Below are 8,573 nucleotides of genomic sequence, written 5' to 3'. Positions count from 1 at the left end.
TGCTGCTATACATTTGCTTGGTATAACCGCATTTATAGTTTTCTACAAATGCAATAAATCAAATGCCTCCATCACTCAACCAAGCAGCTTCGCGGTAACATTACCTAGGTCCTTATTGATATTACAAGATTAAGCGTACTTGCAGTAAAAACCAAGCATGTCCGATAAACATCCTCAGATTTATTTCGGCTTCAAGAAGAAATGGGAATTACACTTCATGTGAACATCGTCCTATCCTTATTAGATGTTGGCTGCGGTAAATTACAGTCCTTGTATGGCGTCCATTGTTTTCCAACCCACTTTTAACTTCCAACAAAATAGCGTCTCACTGCAGCGATCGCCATCTAGTGGACAAGCGACTACTTCTCGCCAATACTGAAAATGCAGCCATGATGATGATGATGAATATTTATTTTGGCTTTCTTTTAATCCTACTGAATTTGTAATTATGTATATCGGCCGTTCTAATACCCGATAGTATGTGGGTGCCTGTGTGTGTGCATGTGTATATGTGTGCACCGCCATTTACAGCCAATGAGTGTACAGTCACTAAATGTACACAACCTAATTTTTAGACCCCCATGGATGAAATTCCTACGAAACTTGGCATACCCCGGAGAATGCCAGGTCAATCATACACATAAAATTTGGTGCAGTTCTGAACATCTTAAATGAAGATAGGGGCGATTAAAGCAGAATAATATTGCATTTTCATTTTTACTGGGGGTGGGGGTGCAAATCACAAATGAGTGATTATGAGCCAGGTTGATGTGGGCCCTTGAGACCAATATACCATAAAAGATTCTTCATCCTCAGTGCCACGGTTCAGGTAGTTATTTAGGAAAAACTTTTTTGCGGTTCAGGGGCCCAGCATGGGGGGGTGGGGTTGGTGGTGGTCGAAATGAAAATTTTTCGTAAAAAGTCTAGTGGGGCTACATACCCACCAAATTTCATGTACCCGGTGGTTGATTGTCGGGTATCAATGACCAAAAATTCAGGGGAGTAGATGGCGGGAAAAATTCTTGAATTGTGTGCATGTGTCGCGTGTACAAATTTATGTTTATGTGTGTGTGTGTGTGTGTGTGTATGTGTTTTGTGTGTTTGCCTGCGTATGTGTGTTTGTGCATGTGCATGCATGCGTACATATGTCTACTGTGTGAGTATGTGTCATACATTATGATTACTGTAAATGTATGTGTGTGCGTGTGTATCTGTTTATGCACATGTGTGCACATGGAATGGGTTAACATGACCCTGGAGGCAAAACATCACGGAAAAATTGGTCATCCTAGGCCCTACAGTTCTCAAGATATTCACAGAGAACTGTGTCGCCCCTCCCCCTCCTTCGGGGGTCCAGTCCAGCGGGGGCTACAGATCAAAGCGAAGAATGACGGTTCCATGCTATCCATGTGGGGTACATGCCCACCAAGTTTTGTGTACCCCGGTCTTTCAGTGTCGGGAATCCTTGTTGGTGTACGTCACTAAATGTACACATAAATTATTTTATTGTAAGGCCCCCCATGAACGAAAGTACACAAAACTTGGCATGCATTCGGAGGGTGTCATAATGATCCTACACTTTTAATTTCGTTGCAGTTTTTGACCTTGTCAGCCAGAGATATTGTGATGAAAACACCTAATTTTTGCTTTTTAATTTTTAACTAGGTGGCGCTATACATGAAATAAGTGGTAATGGGATGGGTTGACATGCCCCTTAAGACCAACATACATAAAAAAGGTGGACCTCCTAGGCCCTACGGTTCTCGAGATATTCACAGAAAACTGTCTCCGGCCACCTACAGGCCAGTTGGTGTATAGTAACATAAATTAATTTATTGTGTGGCCCCATGAACGGAATTCCACAAAACTTGGCGTGCATACAGAGGGTGTCATAATGATCCTACACTTCCAATTTCGTGCAGTTTTGACTATGTTAGGTCACAGATACCTTCAATTACAACACCTCATTTTTTTACTTTTTTGTGTTTAACTAGGTGGCGCTATACATGAAATGAGTGGTTATGGAATGGGTTGACATGGCCCCTTGAGATCAACATACAAAAAAAAATGGTCCTCCTAAACCCTCACGGTTTTGAGATATTCACAGAAAACTGTGTCTGCCCTACCCTCCTTTCGGGGGTCCAGTCCAGCGGGGGCTACAGATCAAAACGAAAAACGATGGTTCCATGCTATCCATGTGGGGTTACATGCCCACCAAGTTTCGTGTACCCCGGTCTTTCAGTGTCCGGGAATCATTGTGAAAAAAATTTGGGCATGAAAAAAAAAAAAAAAAAAAAAAAAAAAAAATCTGACTAAACCTATATGACGCCCGGCTTAAGGCTTGGGGCGGTCATAATAAGAGTGGCCCAAGAATGGATCCTTGTGGCACCCCATATGCCATAGTATGTTTCTCAGATACATAGGTACCAATAGAAACAAAATACTCTCTGTGATCTAAATAAGACTTAAACCATCTAAGGACAGTATCAGAAAGCCCTACATAGCATTCTAGTCAGTTGAGAAGTAATACATGATCAACCGTATCAAAAGCTGCACTAAGGTCTAACATTACCAGGACAGTTGTTTTTTTCAGGCGTATCATTTAATACCAGTGCAGTTTCGGTACAGTGGTGTTGGCGAAAGCCTGATTGTAGTTGATCATAGATGCCATTTGTATTTAAATAGTTATGACCGCCAAGCGGCGGTCATAGGGGTTTAGTCAGTATTTGGGTTTAGGAGGACCATTTTTTTTGTATGTTGATCTCGAAGGAGGGTGGGGGCCATGTCAACCCATTCCATAACCACTCATTTCATGTATAACCACCCTAGTTAAACACAAAAAGTAAAAATGAGGTGTTGTAATTGAAGGTATCTGTGACCTAACATAGTCAAAACTGCACGAAATTGGAAGTGTAGGATCATTATGACACCCTCTGTATGCGCCAAGTTTTGTGGAATTCGTTCATGGGGGCCACACAATAAATTAATTTATGTTACTATACACCAACTGGCCTGTAGGTGGCGGAGACAGTTTTCTGTGAATATCTCGAGAACCGTGGGGCCTAGGAGGTCCACCTTTTTATGTATGTTGGTCTTAAGGGGGCATGTCAACCCATCCCATTACCACTTATTTCATGTATAAGCGCCACCTAGTTAAAATTAAAAAGCAAAAAAAAAAAAAAAAATTAGGTGTTTTCATCACAATATCTCTGGCTGACAAGGTCAAAACTGCACGAAATAAGTGTAGGATCATTATGACACCCTCCGAATGCATGCCAAGTTTTGTGTACTTTTCGTTCATGGGGGGCCTTACAATAAAATAATTTATGTGTACATTTAGTGGCGATACACCAACAAAGGATTCGGGACACTGAAAGACCGGGTACACAAAACTTGGTGGGCATGTACCCCACATGGATAGCATGGAACCGTCATTCTTCGTTTTGATCTGTAGCCCCCGCTGGACTGGACCCCCGAAAGGAGGGTAGGGCGAACACAGTTCTCTGTGAATATCTTGAGAACTGTAGGGCCTAGGATGACCAATTTTTCCGTATGTTTGCCTCCAGGGGTCATGTTAACCCATTCCATGTGCACACATGTGCATAAACAGATACACACGCGCACACACATACATTTACAGTAATCATACGTATGACACATACTCACACAGTAGACATATACGCATGCATGCACATGCACAAAAACACACATGAGGCAAACACACAAGCATACACATACACACACACACACACCCCACACACAATAAACATAAATTTGTACTGCGCACACATGCACATAATTCAAGAATTTTTCCGTCATCTACTCCCTGAATTTTTGGTCATTGATACCGGGACACCGAACCACCGGGTACATTAAATTTGGTGGGTATGTAGCCCCACTAGACTTTTACGGAAAAATTTCATTTCATCCCCGGGGACCACCACCAGCCCCCCCCCTCCCCGGGTTGGGCCCCCCGAACCGCAAAAAAAAAATACAGTTTTTCCTAAATAACTACCTGAACCGTGGCACTGAGGATGAAGAATCTTTTATGGTATGTTGGTCTCAAGGGCCCACATCAACCTGGCTCATAATCACTCATTTGTGATTTGCACCCCCACCCCCCGGTAAAAAATGAAAATGCAATACTATTCTGCTTTAATTGCCCCAATCTTCAGTTAAGATGTTCAGAACTGCACCAAATGTTATGTGTATGATTGACCTGGCATTCTCTGGGGGTATGCCAAGTTTCGTAGAATTTCATCCATCGGGGGGTCTAAAAAATTAGGTTATGTGTACATTTAGTGACTGTACACTCATTGGCCTGTAAATGGCGGTGCACACATATACACATGCACACACACAGGCACCCACATACTATCGGTATTAGAAGGGCCGATTCATAATTACAAATTCAGTAGGATTAAAAGAAAGCCAAAATAAATATTCATCATCATCATCATGGCTGCATTTTCAGTATTGGCGATAAGTAGTCGTTTGTCCACTAGATGGCGATCGTTGCAGTGAGGCGTAATTTTGTTGGAAGTTAAAAGTGGGTTGGAAAAACAATGGGCGCTTCCTACAAGGACTGTAATTTACCATAGCGGACATCTAATAAGGATAGGACGATGTTCACATGAAGTGTAATTCCCATTTCTTCTTGAAGCCGAAATAAATCTGAGGATGTTTATCGGACATGCTTGGTTTTACTGCAGGATGCGTTAATCTTGTAATATCAATAAGGACCTAGGTAATGTTACCGTTAGCGTTAGTTGAGTGATGGAGGCATTTGATTGATTGCATTTGTAGAAAACTATAAATGCGGTTATACCAAGCAAATTGATAGCAGCACTGTAATTGTATCTTTCGACTGTCATTTATTGCACGTGCTACAAAATCATTCTGTGCAATGGAAGATTTACCAACGTTACACGGTCTGATACAGTTTTGCCTATACATCGTGAGACTGAGGCGCCTGTTTATTTTGTTTTAAGTGCGTGCATGGTGTGAGAGGGGAATCGATGTGCTTTGATTACAGCTTGGTAGTTGTAGTCTTGTGAAATTAAAAAGCACGTGTGTGTGAAGTATCCAAACAATGACACCTTCATTTCATTATGGCTGCTTTAGCAACACACCTTAAGCTACTGTGTAGTGGGTCCCATCTAGAAGTGGCTACTTCATTCGCGCTTTCCTTGACTCATGGAGCTGCTTGAATGTTATTACAATTTTTCGCCACGATATGGCAGTTTAAGTCCGCTTGATAGGCTACTGTAAGGCGTAAGCCATTGGTTTCCAAAGGAGATTTTATTTGTGTCGCCAGCATAGCCTATTGACAATTTATGTTGTAAATAGGCCTACCTTATAATCCTACCTGTAGCTTAGGGAAACTAACAGCTGTCTATTAGGATCTAGTTTGTTAGTTACCGTTTTGTCATAACTCCCTGATGCATTTTTGCATTTAGAATAGCCAGAGCGTGTATATCTCAATCGGAAAATGAAACAATATCGGGTGCCTATGGACTAGGCTGGGTGAACCCAGCCTGATCTGCCCGCTATTTATTTTTTGATTTCTTAAAAGATTGAGCTTGGTCTGATGAAAGCCAGACTAGCCATGGACCTCAGTTACACAATGCAAGGGAACATGAATCAGCCTATATTTCTTGCGAACAATAACGGACAAAAGCTCTTCAACTTTGGCCCGTTAAAATGTGTATGAACAGTCTAGCGGCGCATTTCATCAAGGCCCATTTGGACATGTCAGTTATTTGCACCACTGGTTAGATGTAAAACAGCATTTCGTTTCAGACTAGGCTACTGTTACTTAATTTGTGCATTAACAATAACGTTTCAGACTACTGTTACTTAATTTGTGCATTGACAATAAAAGTATTACATGAACTAAAGATGACTAAAATCTTATGTAGAAGAAGAAACATTCACAAAAATCCATCCATCCAAAAATGACCTTTTGTTTTGATAGCTGTTGAAAACGGCATGGAACTGACAGATGTTTTTGTTTATAAATACACAAAAAATAAATAAATAAATAAATAAATAAATAAATAAATAACATTATGCTGATACCTTTTGCTTTTCCCAAATACAATGTAGCCTACAGGTGTAAGTGACCTTTCATCAATCCAGTTGCAATGGATGAACTGTGATGAACTGCCCTACTTGTGATTGTTTAGAGATTTTAAAGGTTTTATAACAATGCTACATCTTCTTTGGCTATTCTACAATCTATTCACCTTTTCAGCACCAGTAGGCTACTTTCTGTGCAGCCGCACACACACACTCAGGCATGCCAAACAAGCATACACAAAAGTTTCAAGAGTGGGGGATGGAGTAAAATATGGAGACAAATTGAAGTGTGATTTATTTTCGCGGAACGGATGTACAGGCCTGAGCGGCGGTCATATTTTGTACCGCTATGCGGTACATCTAGTTATTGACTTGGTTGAATACAACTTTCTCAATAACTTTGCCTATAACGGAGATGGGCCTGTAGTTGTTAAGCACAGAGGGATCAAGCTTTCTTTTTTTATGAGGGGTTTGATAACTGCAGTCTTAAGAGAGGCTGGGAAAATGCCTGAAATAAGAGAGCCATTCACAACCTTTAGAAGCTCAAATGCCACACAATCAAAGATGCTTTTAAAGAAGCTTGTGGGCAAGGTATCAAGACAGCAAGTAGATGAGCTGAGCTGCATCACTGTTTTTTCAAGAGTTTTGCTATCAATGGCAGTAAATTCAGATAAAGAGGCTACATGTGTATTTGATGATTTAACCAAGACATTACATAAGCAGGTGGAGCTAATGTTTTTTCTAATTTTTTTTTATTTTGTTTTGGAAGAAGGAAGCAAACTGACTGCATTTATCAGATCTGTATCTGCGTTTTCCAAAAAACTGTGTCTCAGCTTTCCAAAGAGGTCAGGCAAAATGGGGCTCAATGAAAGAATCAAAATGGGGCACAATTAAATCATCTTAAAGCCAAAGTTGAGTTAATTGAGTTGAGTTTGTTCTTGTTGTGCCGGGTGGCAAATAGGGCAAGGACTAATGATCTCCACTCGTCTCTGTTGTTTGCCTTCTTCTCAATGGTGTTCCAGCTGTAACCTCTCTCCATTATTTCACCTTTGTGGTTCATCTCCAGGTTGTTTTAGGTCTTCCTTCAGGGGTCCATTGCAGTCAGTGGCGGTTCTAGGATTTTTCTGAGACAGGGGCCACATCATACACTGATGGGCCAAGAACCGGTCAACATTAGGGTGGTCCTTATTTTTAAAGTCTCCAATTGTCATGCTCTTAATCCTTCAAATTGTTCCTTTATATAAGAAAATACAGCATGCCAATTTTTATGGCAGTAACATAACAATTACTGGTAGCTCAATAGCTTTAAACTTTGAGATTTTGATGATTTTCATAAAAACAGATCATTTGAATTGGTATTGTAACTGGCTAGTAAAATTCCAAAACAATCTCCATAAAAGCATCTAATGCACCTTATATTCCTAAATATGTATTTTAGATACATATTTTAGATACATATGTCAGTTTACTTATTGTAGAAACTAAATCCAAATTAATCCATCCATGACCCGATTTACCTTTCCTGGTGGAATCAATACCTATTGCTATATCGATGATCACCTTGGTTATTGTTTGGGTTTAGAGCATATTTGGTCTTCATTAAAACATTCAAACATTTCTATCCACAGAACCCCAAATATGTGCCACAAAACTGCATGAGAAAAAGGCACCTTCATCATTCACCATGTTTATTTTTTGTATTGGTTTGTCTAGTTAAATGTTTTCCCTATTTATTTACGCTATTTTTGATAGTTTTCGTGTTATTCTTAGTCCTTTTTACTGCTTCTAAGTCAGCTGATGTCGTTGACATTTGTCCATTGGGAGCTTGCTATGGCTAGCTTTTGCCCTAGCTTGGCATCGGACATCCTTCCATCTATCCGTGAGCGGTGCAGCACTTCACTGTCTGGTCGAGAGGATCTCTCAGTACTTTGGACTGTGCTTCCAGTCATCTTCAGACTGCGGTCTACAAGGCCTAGCTTCTAACTTTAATGTTATCTCCAGACTGCCAGTGAATTCACCGGGTTGGTCAGTTGCTAAAGAACTTTGTTGGCATTGCATCGGTTGTGAAGACACAGCTCTGTGCGCAGTTTTCACGGATCATCATTGCCCTTGGACATTTTCAGCTGGTTTGGAAATTGGACTAATTTTAACATCACTTTTCCCCCTTTTAAAATATATTTTCTTTTTTTATTTGTTTATTTGTTTTGTTGTCTGTCTTGTATGTATTGGTGTCAAGATGCGCTGGCGACTACCCCGCTCCGTCCGGCATTTTTGTATTTGTTATTTTTTAAATGTATTTGTCATGTCTTGATGTCATGGATGCGGCTGGCGACTACGCCCGCTCCATCCAGCATCGTTTGTCTTGTTGTTATGTGTCTTGTTTATGGAGCGCTTTGGGTTGCACTATGTGCATGTTAAATGCGCTTTAAAAATAAATCTGACTTGACTTGACTTGACCATTCCTTGCTCAGCTTTGCTTGCAGTTGTCTTGT

Source organism: Alosa alosa, chromosome 7 (assembly GCF_017589495.1).
Source record: "Alosa alosa isolate M-15738 ecotype Scorff River chromosome 7, AALO_Geno_1.1, whole genome shotgun sequence".
In the NCBI taxonomy this organism is placed as follows: Eukaryota; Metazoa; Chordata; class Actinopteri; order Clupeiformes; family Clupeidae; genus Alosa; species Alosa alosa.
Note: the sequence above shows the minus strand (reverse complement) of the source record.